Genomic DNA, 16,729 nt, shown 5'->3' with positions numbered 1-16,729 from the left:
TACCCGCACTACCACCATTTACTATTATCACTCACTACCATCACTCACTACCATCACTCACTATTATCACTCACGGCCATCACTCACTACCATCACTCACGGCCATCACTCACGGCCATCTCACGGCCATCACTCACGGCCATCACTCACTACCATCACTCACTGCCACTCCCCACCATCACTCACCACCACCACCACCACCACCAATCACGTTCACTCACCACCAATCACCATCACTCACCACCACCACCACCAATCACCATCACTACCTCCATCACTCACCACCACTACCTCCATCACTCACCACCACCCACCTCCATCACTCACCATCACCATCACTCACTACCATCACTCAACACCACCACCATCACTCACCACCACCATCACTCACCACCACCACCACCATCACCCACCACCATCACTCACAACCACCACCACCATCACTCACTACCATCACTCACCACCATTACCATCACTCACCACCACCACTCCCCATAGGCACAACCAACAGGTAATATGTACCATTCATTTTATACTCACAGGCGGTCAGATTAGATTTTGGAAGCGAAAGGTAATAATATTGACGTTGAAATAAGTGTGAAGTATTTAAACATTAATATGTCAACATTAATCATTTGGTATTTGCTGCAAATAAACCCGTTAAAACAAATGTATACTATTGATGCCGTTATTAAAACCACATTGTAAAAAAGGAAATAGGTGTTAAGAGATTATGAGGAAAGGTTTAGGTCTTAGATTCCTCCTGCACCGTGTTCACTGGAAATCTAGAGATCAATGACATGATCTGCATCTAAATGATATGAATGTTTGAGTAACAAAAGCTGTGAACCTCATTCTAGACTGTTTATGACGGGGAATATAGTGCAAACACCACATCACAACGTCGTACCGGGGAGGTGATCTCAGCCTCAGTCAGATGCATCGCTATTCAAGTCCCTGTTGAGCACAACAATCATGCTACGATGCAGCGGCAGCACCGCAAGCCACAGGTTGACCCACACAAATATAAACACACACGCACGCACGCACGCACACACGCATGCACACACGCACGCACACACACACACACACACACACACACGCACGCACGCACGCACGCACGCACGCACACGCACGCACGCACGCACGCACGCACGCACGCACGCACGCACGCACGCACGCACGCACGCACGCACGCACGCACGCACGCACGCACGCACACACACACACACACACACACACACACACACACACACACCCAACACCACCACAGGCCACAGGTTCAGCAGCTGCCTGGTATCACTCTCCCTCTCTTCAATAATGCATGTTCTCTTTAGCTCGAGGCCCGCACCTCTCCTGGAGAGAGTGGATACCACTCCCTGCTCCACACATCCTAATGAGTCCAGCTAACACCGTGTCTCACAAAACACACCAGGGGCTCGGCAAGACTTCCTCGCATGCACCAAACTCTGAATACGCCTTCGTGCAGAGAATGTCAACTCAAATCATTCAAAACCATTTCTATTGTCACCCACAATCCTCTCTGTGTTAGATAGCATGTGTCAACTCTCTGCAGCTTGCTGCAGCCACACGCCTGAGAGGAAGGAAACACTGTATCCAGAGTGTTATGACTTCTCCCAGCTAAAACCTGTGCTGCTGAGTTCTGTCCTAACAGGCAGTACAGCACTGAGCTGCTTGTTAAACCAAATCCAATACATTGTTCCCTGAGGCAAAACCCTGAGCTGCTATACTGTACTATACTGCAGCTGGGCAGGCTGGGCACTTTTACTGCAAACTGTGTGTGGGAATGGGCTTTAGGAGGTACTGTAACTATCTGGATAGATCACACGGACAGGGATAGGATGGATCACTGTCACTGTTGTATTCACAGGCAGGGAGGGAGCGCGTTTGCTGCAGCTGGCAGCAGCACTAGTACCTTTTCAAGAACGGGAGAATTTGGGGCTGGGCTTTTTCAGTGCAATACGAGCTGTTACTACTACAGTGATAACACAATGAGTATTTATGTTACTGCTATTACTACTACAGTGATAACAAAATGAGTATTTATGTTACTGATATTACTACTACAATAATACCACAATGAGTATTTATGTTACTGCTATTACTACTACAATAATATCACAATGAGTATTTATGTTACTGCTATTACTACTACAGTGATAACACAATGAGTATTTATGTTACTGCTATTACTACTACAATAATACCACAATGAGTATTTATGTTACTGCTATTACTACTACAATAATACCACAGAGTATGTTACTGTATTTACTACAATAATACCACAGTGAGTACTGCTATTACTACTACAATAATACCACAATGAGTGTTTATGTTACTGCTATTATTACCAGTGTTTCTACTATTACTAAATGATTATTTATGTTAGCGCTACTAATAACACAACCACTACCACACAGCATCTATGACTACCTTTACCTGACAATACTACCCAAGCTTCAGTCCACTACCACACAGTAACTATGACTACCTTTACCTGACATTACTACCCAAGCTTCAGTCCACTACCACACAGTAACTATGACTACCTTTACCTGACACTACTACCCAAGCTTCAGTCTACTACCACACAGTAACTATGACTACCTTTACAGTAACTATGACTACCTACCTTTCCACTACCACACAGTAACTATGACTACCTACCTGACACCAACGCTTCAGTCCACTACCACACAGTAACTATGACTACCTTTACCTGACACTACTACCCAAGCTTCAGTCCACTACCACACAGTAACTATGACTACCTTTACCTGACACTACTACCCACGCTTCAGTCCACTACCACACAGTAACTAGACTCCTTTACTACCACAAGCAGTAACTATGACTACCTTTACCTGACACTAGTCAGTCCACTACCACACAGCACTACCAGAACAGCAGTCCACTCCACATCCAGCTGTACATACAACAGTAACTATGACTACAGATGTCAGCAGACTACCAGAACAGCAGCTCCACATCCAGCTGTACATACAACCGTACAGATGGAGACCCTGGCTATGGTGTGTGATGCCTACGTTGTAGCTGTGTGTGTGACTCACAGCGTGTGTGTGGTTTACAGAGTATGTGACTAAGGGTGAGTGACTAAGGGTGTGTGTGTGGGTGTGTGTTTCGGTGTAAGTGTGTGGGTGTGTGTATTATGGCGAGAGAGTGTGACTAAGTGTGTTTGTGTGTGTGTGTGTGTGTGTGTGTGTGTGTGTGTGTGTGTGTGTGTGTGTGTGTGTGTGTGTGTGTGTGTGTGTGTGTGTGTGTGTGTGTGTGTGTGAGAGAGACTTACAATGTGGGTGTGTGTGCAGCACCTGCTCCAGGTCACCTAGCATGGTGAGGATCACCTCCTTGTCCAGCTGAGCCGTGCCCTCTCGGGCGCCCCCCTCCGCCTCCTCCTCCGCCCAGTACCCCCTCTCCCTGCCACCCTGGTCCCCGACCCTGGTGCCCGCCGCTGACGCCACCTCATCGTCTGAACGCCCACTGCTGCCCTCTTCATCCGTACCCTCCTCCCTGGGCTTCCCCAGCTGCCCACGTAGCGTCTCCCAAGGCGGTTGCTGTTGCCCGCCCAGCGATGCCCGCCCGACCGCCGTGCACCTCCATGGCACAGGGATGAGGGAGTGTTCTGACTGGGAGAGAACTTTGGTCAGGGAGAGGGACAGGGAGCGCGCCCTGGTGCCCCTCACACCCATGCCCTCCCTGGCTGCCTCCTTCCTGGGGATGTCCCCTCGCGCTGGGGATGATGACAAGGATGAAGAGGATTTGGAAGGCGTGGGCGGGTCATCTAGCTCGAAGGAGTACACCCGCTGCTCGCCCTCGCTCAGCAGGGTCAGGTTGGTCAGGGAGCGCTGCTTGCGGAGGTTCAGGTTGTCTGGGAGGGGTTGGGGGGGTCGGCGAGGGGGCTTCCACCCTGGTACACAGAGAACTCGGCGCCTCTCTTCATCTTCACCTCCTTGCTCTCGTCACTCTCTCTCTGTTCGTCAGTGGGTCTGTGCTGGTCCACCTGTTTGGCTCTGTTCCCGGTCACATTCTGGCAGTGGTGGCTGGTGAGCCGGAGGAGGGGAGAGTAGAAGTAGGTGGCGCGAGAGAGGTGAAGACGCCTCTATCTGTGGGGGGGGACTTAGGTGGCCCCGTGTCCAGCGCTCCTCGAGGGTCCAGGCTTCATCCAGATGGAAGGAGTGAGGGATGGAGGGATGGAGAGCATGTTGCAGACGCCTGGATGAAAAAAACTCCCCCTCACACACAGCAGAGTCCAGAGGCATCCTCCAGACATTGCATTCCCATGGTCACACAGCTAATAACTGGTGCCACAGACACACCCAACACAAAAACAGACACTGCTTTACCTCCTCCTCCTCCTCCTCTTCTCTCTCTCTCTCCTCCACCTCAAAACAGCAAGAAGCGGTGAGGGGTGTGGATGAATGCGATTTTACATCTCTCTCTTTCTCACGCAATCTCTCTCTCTCCTCCGCTCTATTCTACTTTCTCTCTGCTTCTCTCTCTCTGCTTCTCTCTCTCTCTGCTTCTCCCTCTCTTTATCTTTCTCTATTAAGAGCAGAGGGGAGCATTTCATTCCTCTCTCCCTCTCTGCGCTCCTGTTAATTACCAGCTCAGCAGAGCCTTTGCTTCTCTCCCTCTCTCTCTCCTCACACCAGAGAATGGAGCCAGCACTCAATCTCTCCACTCTGTTCATTTTAGCATTCAGCCTGCAATTCTATCCTTCCTCTCCCTCTGCCGCTCTCTCTCTTACTCTCTGGCTCATCTGTTTCTCCCTCCTCTCTCTCTCTCTCTCCCTGTCTCTCCTTTTCTCTCGTCTCGCTGGTTTCCCTTTCCTCTGCTGCAGTAGTGGCAGCCTCTGCTGTGGCTACTGCCGACCATCAAAGCACGTGTGTTCAGTCTCCACGTCTGCCCACTTCAGTTCAGGAAACGCTCACCACAAGTCGCAGGGTACTTGGGGAGTATGTGTGTGAGCGAAAGAGAGTCAAAGGATGAAAATGCATGTTCAACACTGCTGCTTTCCCCTCTTCTCTTCTCCTCCCCCTCTCCTCCCCCTCTCCTCCTCCTCCCTCTTCTCTTCTCCTCCCCTCTCCTCCTCCTCTTTCTCCCTCCTCTCTCTCTCCTCCTCCCTCTTCTCCCTCTTCTCCTCCCCCTCCTTCTCTTCTCTCTCCCCCTCTCCTCCTCCTCCTCTCCCCTTCTCCTCCCCCCTCCTCTTCTCCTCCCCTTCTCCTCCTTCCCTTCTCCCTCTTCTCCTCCCCCTCCTCTTCTCCTCCCCTTCTCCTCCTCCCTTCTCCCTCTTCTCCTCCCCTCCTATTCTCCTCCCCTTCTCCTCATCCCTTCTCCCTCTTCTCCTCTCCCCCTCCTCTTCTCCTCCCTTCTCCTCCTTCCCTTCTCCCTCTTCTCCCTCCCCCTCCTCTTCTCCTCCTTCCCTTCTCCTCTTCTCCTCCCCTCCCTCTTCTCCTCCTTCCCTTCTCCCTCTTCTCCTCCATTTCTCCTCCTCCCCTTCACCCTCTTCTTCTCCTCCTTCCCCTTCTCCCTCTTCTCCTCCCCCTCTTCTCCCCTCCTCTTCTCCTCTCCCTCTTCTCCTCTCCCCTTCTCCTCCCCCTCTTCTCCTCCCCCTCTTCTCCTCCTCTTCTCCCTCTCCTCTTCTCTCCCTCTTCTCCTCCTCTCCTCTCCTCTTCTCCTCTTCTCCTCTCCCTCTTCTCCTCTTCTCCTCCCCCCTCTTCTCTTCTCCTCCCCCTCTCCTCCTCCTCTTCTCCCTCTTCTCTTCTCCTCCTCCTCTTCTCCCTCTTCTCCTCCCCCTCTTCTCTTCTCCTCCCCCTCTCCTCCTCCTCTCTCCCTCTTCTCCTCCCCTCTTTCTCCCTCTTCTCCTCCCCCTCTTCTCTTCTCCTCCCCTCTTCTCCTCTTCTCCCTCTTCTCCTCTTCCTCTCTTCTCCTCCCCTTCTCCTCCTTCCCTCTCCCTCTTCTCCTCCCCCTCTTCTCCTCCCCTTCTCCTCCTCCTTCTCCCTCTTCTCCTCCCCTCCTCTTCTCCTCCCCTTCTCCTCCTTCCCCTCCTCTTCTCCTCTCCTCTTCTCCTCCTTCCCTTCTCCTCTTCTCTTCCCTCCTCCTCTCCCTCCTTCTCCTCTCCCTCTTCTCCTCCATTTCTCCTCCTCCTTCACCCTCTTCTCCTCTCCCTCTCCTCCTTCTCCCTCTTCTCCTCCCCCTCTTCTCCTCTCCCTCTTCTCCTCTCCCTCTTCTCCTCCCCTCTTCTCCTCCCCCTCCTCCCCTCTTCTCCTCTCCCTCTTCTCCTCTCCCTCTTCTCTCCCCCTCTCCTCCCCCCTCTTCTCCTCTCCCTCTTCTCCTCTCCCTCTTCTCCTCTTCCCTCTCCTCCTCTCCCCTCTTCTCCTCCCCCTCTTCTCCTCTCCCTCTCCTCTCTCCCCTCTCTGCTTTCCCTGATAAAAACCAGAGTGACTGGGAGTTGTTTGGACAGCACACCTGCGGTTACGGCTCCCTGATAGCAGTGCTGCTCTGATGCACAGGCTAATTAAACGCTATAGGGTTAATGAGGTAAAGTAAAGCCCCTGGCTCTCCTCTCGCCAAGACTGCAGACTGTCTGTCAACAGCTTCAACACTTCCTCTAGTATTAATAACCTCAACAGTACAGACACACACACCATAGACAAACAACAGCCTCCATGTGACCACACATGCTATAAGCTCGTGATGCAGAGAAACTCATGGTAGCAGTTGCCCTGAGCAACCATATCCAAGGTGACATTAACTGCCATGGACAGAGATGGCATTTACAGTTGTAGGATCGTAACTTGACCAGTTTCTCCCCAGACATTTTTGTAGGGGTTGATACATTTTTAGTTAGGGCAAATCAAGTCTGACATTTTAAAATGTGTGCCAAGAGTGTGCAAAGCTGTCATCAAGGCAAAAAGGTGGCTACTTTGAAGAATCTCAAATATATAATATATTTAGATTTGTTTAACACTTTTTGGGGTTACGACATTATTCCATGTTATTTCATAGTTTTGATGTCTTCACTATTTTTTCGAAATAAAGAAAAACCCTGGAATGAGAAGGTGTTTCCAGACTTTTGACTGGTACTGTAGGCCGACCTCTACATTGACGCTACACTGATCTTCTGTCAAATGACTGTAAGTTGCTCTGTCCGTTAAACCACCAAAATGTAAATGACATGTAAACTCAGTGCTGCAGGAAATGTATCCCGAAGATGATGACCCATAAGTGGCTTTTTGAAAGACTTCCTTCACTATAGAGGCTACCGCAGACTCACATTCCAGGCAACGAGCAGTTCAGGAGACAAAACAAAGAAAAAAAACAGTTTCCCCTAGGTACAGATCTAGGATCTGCGTTCCCTCCCCGAATCCTAACCTTATGAATAGTGAGGGAAAAACAAAACTGACCCAAGATCAGTGTCTGGAAGCAACACAATTGTCCTGATACAGAAGTGAACCACCATGGTGCCTCAGATTATCATCTACATACGTTCATAAAAAAGAAAAGAAAAAGCAGCTAAATCAGACTTTCTGAGTAGAACACAACTGCAAACATTCTCATAAATGAACCAATCAAAGCAGAACGTTCAATGGAGTCTCGCTGACCGCGGAGCTCATTGTGCCGTGACCACAGTGTGTATATTACAGGTTTGGCGATGTAAAAAACACAACATTCCAGACATTGTACTTCGGCTGTGGCTTTGTAAAGGCATACATTTAGAGGACTAAAGTAGCACTATGGGGCGGCAGGGTAGCCTAGTGGTTAGTTAGAGTGTTGGACTAGTAACCGAAGGTTGCAAGTTCAAATCCCCGAGCTGACTAGGGCACAAATCTGTCGTTCTGCCCCTGAACAGGCAGTTCCTAGGCCGTCATTGAAAATAAGAATTTGTTCTTAACTGACTTGCCTAGTTAAATAAAGGTAAAAATATGTAGGGACCGTTCCCTTTGTAGACGACGATTTGGGGAGTCATTTGTTTTGTGACAGAACAATCTTTTGTTTTCCCAAATGACAAACCAGTTGATAGTAGAGCAAGGCCTAATGCAGTGTGTTTAGTTAACATGCAGACGGACTAGGCAGGAATACATAGCAATAGATGTACTATGACTTGACAGATACCTGACCTGCAACACCAAAGCTACGTAATAACAGGTCATCATTTCCAAAGGACATCATCCACATTACATTTCCATCGCATTGAAACTCTATCGGTCTCTGTGTAAATGTCAACGTGAGCTGCAGCCCACCACCCTGATAATACAGATTCTATCTCTGTCTCCTGCAGCCCGGCCCACCACCCTGATAATACAGATTCTATCTCTGTCTCCTGCAGCCCAGCCCACCACCCTGATAATACAGATTCTATCTCTGTCTCCTGCAGCCCAGCCCACCACCCTGATAATACAGATTCTATCTCTGTCTCCTGCAGCCCAGGCCCACCACCCTGATAATACAGATTCTATCTCTGTCTCCTGCAGCCCAGCCCACCACCCTGATAATACAGATTCTATCTCTGTCTCCTGCAGCCCAGCCCACCACCCTGATAATACAGATTCTATCTCTGTCTCCTGCAGCCCACCCACCACCCTGATAATACAGATTCTATCTCTGTCTCCTGCAGCCCAGCCCACCACCCTGATAATACAGATTCTATCTCTGTCTCCTGCAGCCCACCACCCTGATAATACAGATTCTATCTCTGTCTCCTGCAGCCCAGCCCACCACCCTGATAATACAGATTCTATCTCTGTCTCCTGCAGCCCAGCCCACCACCCTGATAATACAGATTCTATCTCTGTCTCCTGCAGCCCAGCCCACCACCCTGATAATACAGATTCTATCTCTGTCTCCTGCAGCCCAGCCCACCACCCTGATAATACAGATTCTATCTCTGTCTCCTGCAGCCCAGCCCACCACCCTGATAATACAGATTCTATCTCTGTCTCCTGCAGCCCAGTCCACCACCCTGATAATACAGATTCTATCTCTGTCTCCTGCAGCCCAGCCCACCACCCTGATAATACAGATTCTATCTCTGTCTCCTGCAGCCCAGCCCACCACCCTGATAATACAGATTCTATCTCTGTCTCCTGCAGCCCAGCCCACCACCCTGATAATACAGATTCTATCTCTGTCTCCTGCAGCCCAGCCCACCACCCCTGATAATACAGATTCTATCTCTGTCTCCTGCAGCCCAGCCCACCACCCTGATAATACAGATTCTATCTCTGTCTCCTGCAGCCCAGCCCACCACCCTGATAATACAGATTCTATCTCTGTCTCCTGCAGCCCAGCCCACCACCCTGATAATACAGATTCTATCTCTGTCTCCTGCAGCCCAGCCCACCACCCTGATAATACAGATTCTATCTCTGTCTCCCTGCAGCCCACCACCCTGATAATACAGATTCTATCTCTGTCCCCTGCAGCCCACCACCCTGATAATACAGATTCTATCTCTGTCTCCTGCAGCCCACCACCCTGATAATACAGATTCTATCTCTGTCTCCTGCAGCCCAGTCCACCACCCTGATAATACAGATTCTATCTCTGTCTCCTGCAGCCCAGCCCACCACCCTGATAATACAGATTCTATCTCTGTCTCCTGCAGCCCAGTCCACCACCCTGATAATACAGATTCTATCTCTGTCTCCTGCAGCCCAGCCCACCACCCTGATAATACAGATTCTATCTCTGTCTCCTGCAGCCCAGCCCACCACCCTGATAATACAGATTCTATCTCTGTCTCCTGCAGCCCAGCCCACCACCCTGATAATACAGATTCTATCTCTGTCTCCTGCAGCCCAGCCCACCACCCTGATAATACAGATTCTATCTCTGTCTCCTGCAGCCCAGCCCACCACCCTGATAATACAGATTCTATCTCTGTCTCCTGCAGCCCAGCCCACCACCCTGATAATACAGATTCTATCTCTGTCTCCTGCAGCCCAGCCCACCACCCTGATAATACAGATTCTATCTCTGTCTCCTGCAAGCCCACCACCCTGATAATCAGATTCTATCTCTGTCTCCTGCAGCCTCAGGCCACTGTCTATCCGGATGAGCCGCCACGTCCCCACAGCTAGAACAAGACGCCGGGCTCCGGGGCATAACCGATGGCAACTGCGTAAACAAGGGCCACAGATGCCTCCAGTGTCCGCCAGTCGTTCCTGACCTTTTCCCTTCGCCGTGTGAGGCGGGGATCACACACACACACACACACACACACACACACACACACACACACACACACACACACACACACACACACACACACACACACACACACACACACACACACACACACACACACACACACACACACACGTGTCAGCGAGTGTTGCCTACCTGAGATTTCTTCCAGGCACTGCTTGGCAGTCTTGCTGTAGACCAGGTCTCCCTTGGTGGGACTGAGGCAGTGGTCTGTTGGGGCCACCGTGGTACAGTCGTTCTCGGAGTACGTCCTGGGAGAAACAAACGAAGCCATGGTTATTCAGGAGACACATTGCATAGAGCGTTTGTTTTCATGTGGTAAAAAACAGGACCCGGACTGAAATACTTCTATTCGTGCTTTTCGTATTTTCAACAGATGAAGAAGAATATCTCAGGAGGATCTCTTGGATGAAGTGAGGTTTTGTGGGTGAAGGGAAGTTTGTCTCTCTATCTGTGTGTGTGTGCATGCATGAACCTGCCTATGTGCAGCCAAAATCCACATACTGGCTTGCATTCCCTGTCTCCCTATAGCCCCTGGTCGAAAGTAGTGCACTAAAAGGGAATAGGGTGCAATTTGATAGGCAGCCTGTGTTTGTTCCCTTGCCTTGGGCAGAGATGTGAGAAACACAGCCAGACGTCCTGACGGCTGCTAGATAACTCTCCCTCACCGGCACACCCACAATAAAGCCTTTCCCCAGCCACCTGCCCGCCACAGATAAACTGGCAGCCACAGAATGCTGCATCAGCCAATCAGTTGAGCACTGTGAAACCTCGGCTTCTAACATCCGCCCTACAAACTACTTCTAGCTACATAGAATTTCACAGAGAGACATTCAGAAATATGGCAGCAATTTTACAGCCTGCGAAAAATGTCGGAATGGGTAAATGAAATGTTTACTGGGGGAGGGTATATATTCTGACTACTCCGTTTAGGAATGTTTGTTATAAAGATGTACAACAAGGATCTCAAATCAGTCTAAAAATACCTGAGAAATGTACTGAGAACAAAACAAAGCACAGCACAGCCAATCATAAGTGAGAATCTCAGGTGGAATCAGGTCAGAGAGAGGACACATACAATGTCAACGTCACAGTGCCTTACAATCACCTCCCCCGCCTGCTGTCAAAGGAGGAGGCAGGGGGACTGTAATCAACGAAACACAAACTGCAGCTAACTGCTGCTGCCTCTGCTCTTCTCAGCCTATGGCCCGGCTGCTCTGCTGTGGCACAGGAGGGAAGAAACCTAGTGGCCCTGAAATGATGGTAAATTGCGGCGCAGCGGGAGGCCTTAAGTGCGAGGCCGCTGACAGTTCCTCCTCTGTCAGGCAGGTCGACGGGGCACACCTCCCTCCGGAAGGAGTGAGAGAAACAGAGGAAAGGGGAGGGAGGGAGACATGGGATACTATAGCCAGGATTGGACAAGCGAAGGGAGAGGTAGGCAGGAGTGTGAGTGATCACGTAGAACTGAGCATGTCAACCTGTTGGCTGCTGAGCCACAGAAGACCACGTGCTTTTCATTTTGGTTGATTGCATCCTGGTTAAGTAGCTGAGCCGCTCATGATTAAGACCTGACATGAATACAAAGTAGGAAAGAGATATGAAGAGAATCCCTTTTCAATGGCATGACATTACAGTGTATGTTGTGTGTTGCTTGTCTCCCATTTAATTTAGATGGAGAACAGGTTGGAGAACAACAGCCGTCACCTGCATCTGCCTATGAATGAGAATCAGGGATGCCTGTTAATGGGCAAGACGGCAAGGTGCATTGGACGGATTAAGACGAATTCTCAATGGTGAGTCAGCGAGCAGCAGAGTGCATTGTGTGCCAAGGTTGAACCCCTTTTGGAAATTATAGAGAAAGAGAAGAGAGGGAAAAGTTACTCGGAAGCCCATTATGCCTCGTTAATAGGACCCCCCACGAAGGCCAGAACTGCTGTTAGCACGCCCGCCATCACAGGCTCTGACATCACAAAGCCCCTACCCAGCGGCCCCCATCCAGTCGACAGATTGAAAGGTGGGAAATGATCTTTGATGGGCGGCATCCGTCTGGAATCAAGGCTTCCACCTCTCTCCAGACACTCTAATAATAGGGGTTATTTGGGGCGCCGTGGGATGCAGAGATTCAATTGGTTGTACGCACATCAAGATGGAGTGTGACTGGACGAGCCAGCCCTCGTGTGTCTGTGTGTGACTGTAGGGCACCGCATGCAGTCCGTGGGCACAATGACAGAATGCGGGATGCGGATGAAGGAGTGGAAGTATGGAGGGATGGAGGAGGGCCTCTATTCTCTGTCTCCCCATGAAACCTGTTCTAGATGGATCACGATGAGAGATCAGTCAAGACGCAGCCTGCGTCCCTAATAGCTCCTATTTCCTATATAGTGCACTACCTTAGAGCAGAGAACTGTGGGCCTCGGTCAAAAACAGGCCTCTGGTCAAAAGTAATGCACAAGACAGGGATACAATTGGGATCAGATGCATTTGATAAGACGAGTAAAGTTAAAAGGCTGGAAATTCATCTTGGAGTATAACTGTCACTGTAGAAGGGGACATTTTTAGACAAACATGCCCAATAATTCCCCCTCAATTCCACTAACAACGAGTCTCTAAACTGTCCAAATAAATCATTTTTGTATCGTTCTCAACAAAGTTGAACTCCTTCGCCGAAATCAAGTGGCAAAGAAGGGACATTTGCTGCATATAAACACCCAAATGATGGACGGTTCAGACACAAGTTCAGCTGAACTACGTCAGGTGGAACAGAGGGCCTTGGGGTAATGCTGCAGGCATAGACATCAGGACATGGAGGTAGTGAGGTTCGTTTGGACTGTCATTCTAACAACCTGCTGAGGTTAGTTTGGACTGTCATTCTAACAACCTGCTGAGGTTAGTTTGGACTGTCATTCTAACAACCTGCTGAGGTTAGTTTGGACTGTCATTCTAACAACCTGCTGAGGTTCGTTTGGACTGTCATTCTAACAACCTGCTGAGGTTCGTTTGGACTGTCATTCTAACAACCTGCTGAGGTTAGTTTGGACTGTCATTCTAACAACCTGCTGAGGTTAGTTTGGACTGTCATTCTAACAACCTGCTGAGGTTCGTTTGGACTGTCATTGGAGGTTAGTTTGTCATTCTAACAACCTGCTGAGGTTAGTTTGGACTGTCATTCTAACAACCTGCTGAGGTTCATTTGGACTGTCATTCTAACAACCTGCTGAGGTTCGTTTGGACTGTCATTCTAACAACCTGCTGAGGTTAGTTTGGACTGTCATTCTAACAACCTGCTGAGGTTCATTTGGACTGTCATTCTAACAACCTGCTGAGGTTAGTTTGGACTGTCATTCTAACAACCTGCTGAGGTTCGTTTGGACTGTCATTCTAACAACCTGCTGAGGTTAGTTTGGACTGTCATTCTAACAACCTGCTGAGGTTCATTTGGACTGTCATTCTAACAACCTGCTGAGGTTCGTTTGGACTGTCATTCTAACAACCTGCTGAGGTTCAGTTTGGACTGTCATTCTAACAACCCGCTGAGGTTCTGTCATTGGACTTTGGACTGTCATTCTAACAACCTGCTGAGGTTCATTTGGACTGTGAGGTTCACTGTCATTCTAACAACCTGCTGAGGTTAGTTTGGACTGTCATTCTAACAACCCGCTGAGTTCGTTTGGACTGTCATTCTAACAACCTGCTGAGGTTAGTTCATTTCTAACAACCCGGAGGTTCGTTTGGACTGTCATTCTAACAACCTGCTGAGGTTCGTTTGGACTGTCATTCTAACAACCCGCTGAGGTTCGTTTGGACTGTCATTCTAACAACCTGCTGAGGTTAGTTTGGAGAGCTGGGGGAAGGGGCACCAAGGAGGGAAGGCTGTGCACCAGAGCTGAGGAAGGCTAATTTTGGGTAATTGTGATTTGATTGTGTATTTTTCTTTGTATTTTAAGTGAACATCCTACAAAGCCCTGTCTGTTAACAGTCTTGAAGACAAAGGCTGTCAGATGAGGATTCTTGGCTTGATGGGATTACTCCCCCAGGTTACTCGTGGTATGGTGTAACTAGCTAATATAAAAACACGTCATAGCTTATGAACACACCAATCATTAGAGACCTTCGCCAGACCACTGCATTATACCCCAGCCCCATTGTCAAACAAAACGATCGCAGGCACGTACACAGACACAGACACAGACAGTCTCACCTATACATGAAGGGGGCGACGGTGGCTGTGTTGGGGTGGTTGTGCTGCTGCTGCTGGGGAGCTGCACCGCTCCGTTCCCCCATGGCCCCGGGGGGCTGGGACAGGGCAGAGGTGCTGGTGGAAGACACCATGTTGCTCCGCCGGCCCTCCAGTCCCCCAGGGAGCGCTGCTGCATGTAGTAGCCCCCTGGCCCCCTTTAACCACCTTGGCCTTGTCCCCTTCCCTGCCCCCTCCACTACCACCCTGGGTGGCCTGGGCCTGGGTCTGGGCTTGACCGCCGGCCGGCTTCCCGTAGCCGAGGGGCCTTGAGCCCAGGCTTGGGGATTCCACTGGAGGTAGGGGGATGGCGCTGTCCTTCTTGCCTGCTGCAGGCTTGCCTCCCTTTGGGGATGAGGCTGGCGATCTTAGAGGTCTTCTTGGATGGATCCACCATGGGTTCCCGTTGTTCCTCTTTGGGAGGGTGCTGGCCTTGCCTCCTTTGCTCCTGCTCTTATCCTCCTTTTCTTTGGGCTGGGGCAGGGACTTATTGCTGCCGCCGCTGGAGGGCGGCAGGCCCTTCACACAGCCCTTATTGGCTGCTGCCAGGGAGGGCGAGGCAGTCTTGGCCAGCTGCTTGGTGCTGTTGCTGCTGCTAGTACACATTGGCGACATTGACTCCGTTATGCTTAGCCCTTCCTCGCCGTACTCCGACATGTCATCCTCCTCCTGCAAGGCCATCTCGGCCACCGACGGTGAAGTCCGCGAGGCCGAGCGAGGGTTGATCATCCGGAACTTGTCCAGCATGGATCTCTGGGAGCGCCAGCGACAGAGCCCGACTTGGGCGCCTCAGTCATGGGGGCCGTAGGCGGTCGGAGGCAGGGGGTGGGGTGGGCGAGGAGAGGCGAGGTGGAGACCGAGAGCATGGAGGAGGTGGCACTGTGCTTCATGTTCATGGACTTGCTGCGCCAGGACTTGCCGGCGGTGGGGAGGGGATGGCAGAGGCCAGCTGCTGCCCGCTGAGGCTGATGGGCACTTGGGCACCTCCGTTCATGCTGCAAGGCAGAGGATGCTCTTCGCCGATTCTGCAAAGGAGACAAATAAACAGACACACAGTTACATCAACTGTCTCAGGAACACAACTGGATCAATACATGCACATGTGGTCTCATATATACTGAGAGAACAATTTGGATTGACAATGAAATGGCAGGTACTTTCTATGTAGAGCCAAATATTCATCATCATTGAGTCATCTACAACAGGGTGTCAAACTCATTCCATGGAGGGCCTAGTGCCTGCAGATGTACATTTGTACATTCATTGAAGCCCTAGACCACCAGGTGTGGGGAGTTCCTTACTAATTAGTGACCTGAATTCATCAATCAAATACAAAGGAGGAGACACTCGGCCCTCCGTGAAATGAGTCTGACACCTGTGATCTACAGCCTCTGGCACTTTGACAGAAGAACCATCATTGCAGTAAAAACACTCTCAAAAGTAGCACTCTATGATATAAAAGCAGAGGTTCTTCCCCAACGACAGGTATGACCAGAGTAGTCCATCACATCGGAGCTTTCCATTGGCGTCACACTGGTGTCTCAAAGATGTTGTTGAACCCGGCCCAGGATCCACTACACTGTCACATTCACGCTTCTATTACATGAGCACAAGCAGGGAGAAGAAGAGAGGGGAGAGAAGGAGAGAGAAGGAGAGAAGGAGAGAGATGGTGAGAGAAGGAGAGAGGGAGAGAGAAGGAGAGAGGGTGAGAGAAGGAGAGAGGGGAGAGAAGGAGAGAGGGGGGAGAGAAGGAGAGAGAGGGGGAGAGAAGGAGAGAGAGAGGGGGAGAGAGGGAGAGAAGAAGAGAGGGTGAGAGAAGGAGAGAGAGAGAGGAGAGAGAAGGAGAGAGGGGAGAGAGAGGGAGAGAGAAGGAGAGAGGGGAGAGATGGTGAGGGGGGAGAGAAGGAGAGAGGGTGAGAGGGAGAGAGAGAGGAGAGAGAGGGGGAGAGAAGGAGAGAGAGGGGGAGAGAAGGAGAGAGAGGGGGAGAGAAGGAGAGAGAGGGGGTGAGAGAAGGAGAGAGAGGGAGAGAGAGAGGGGAGAGGAGAGAGGGGGAGAGAAGGAGAGAAGGAGAGAGGGGAGAGAAGGAGAGAGGGGAGAGAAGGAGAGAGGGTGAGAGAAGGAGAGAGAGGGTGAGAGAAGGAGAGAGGGGAGAGAGAAGGAGGAGAGGGAGAGAAGGAGGGGGGAGAGAAGGAGAGAGGGGGTGAGAAGAAGGAGAGAGGGTGAGAGAAAGAGAGAGAGGGAGG

At 50.6% G+C, this 16,729-nt stretch overlaps 1 pseudogene; it reads right to left on the bottom strand.

Annotated features, from left to right (window-relative positions):
- The window catches only part of LOC118377299 (neuron navigator 3-like), a 270,177-nt pseudogene that overhangs the window by 98,418 nt on the left and 155,030 nt on the right, over window positions 1-16,729 (bottom strand).

Source organism: Oncorhynchus keta, unplaced genomic scaffold, assembly GCF_023373465.1.
Source record: "Oncorhynchus keta strain PuntledgeMale-10-30-2019 unplaced genomic scaffold, Oket_V2 Un_contig_3968_pilon_pilon, whole genome shotgun sequence".
Taxonomy (NCBI): Eukaryota; Metazoa; Chordata; class Actinopteri; order Salmoniformes; family Salmonidae; genus Oncorhynchus; species Oncorhynchus keta.
This window is presented reverse-complemented; position numbering and strand designations above follow the sequence as displayed.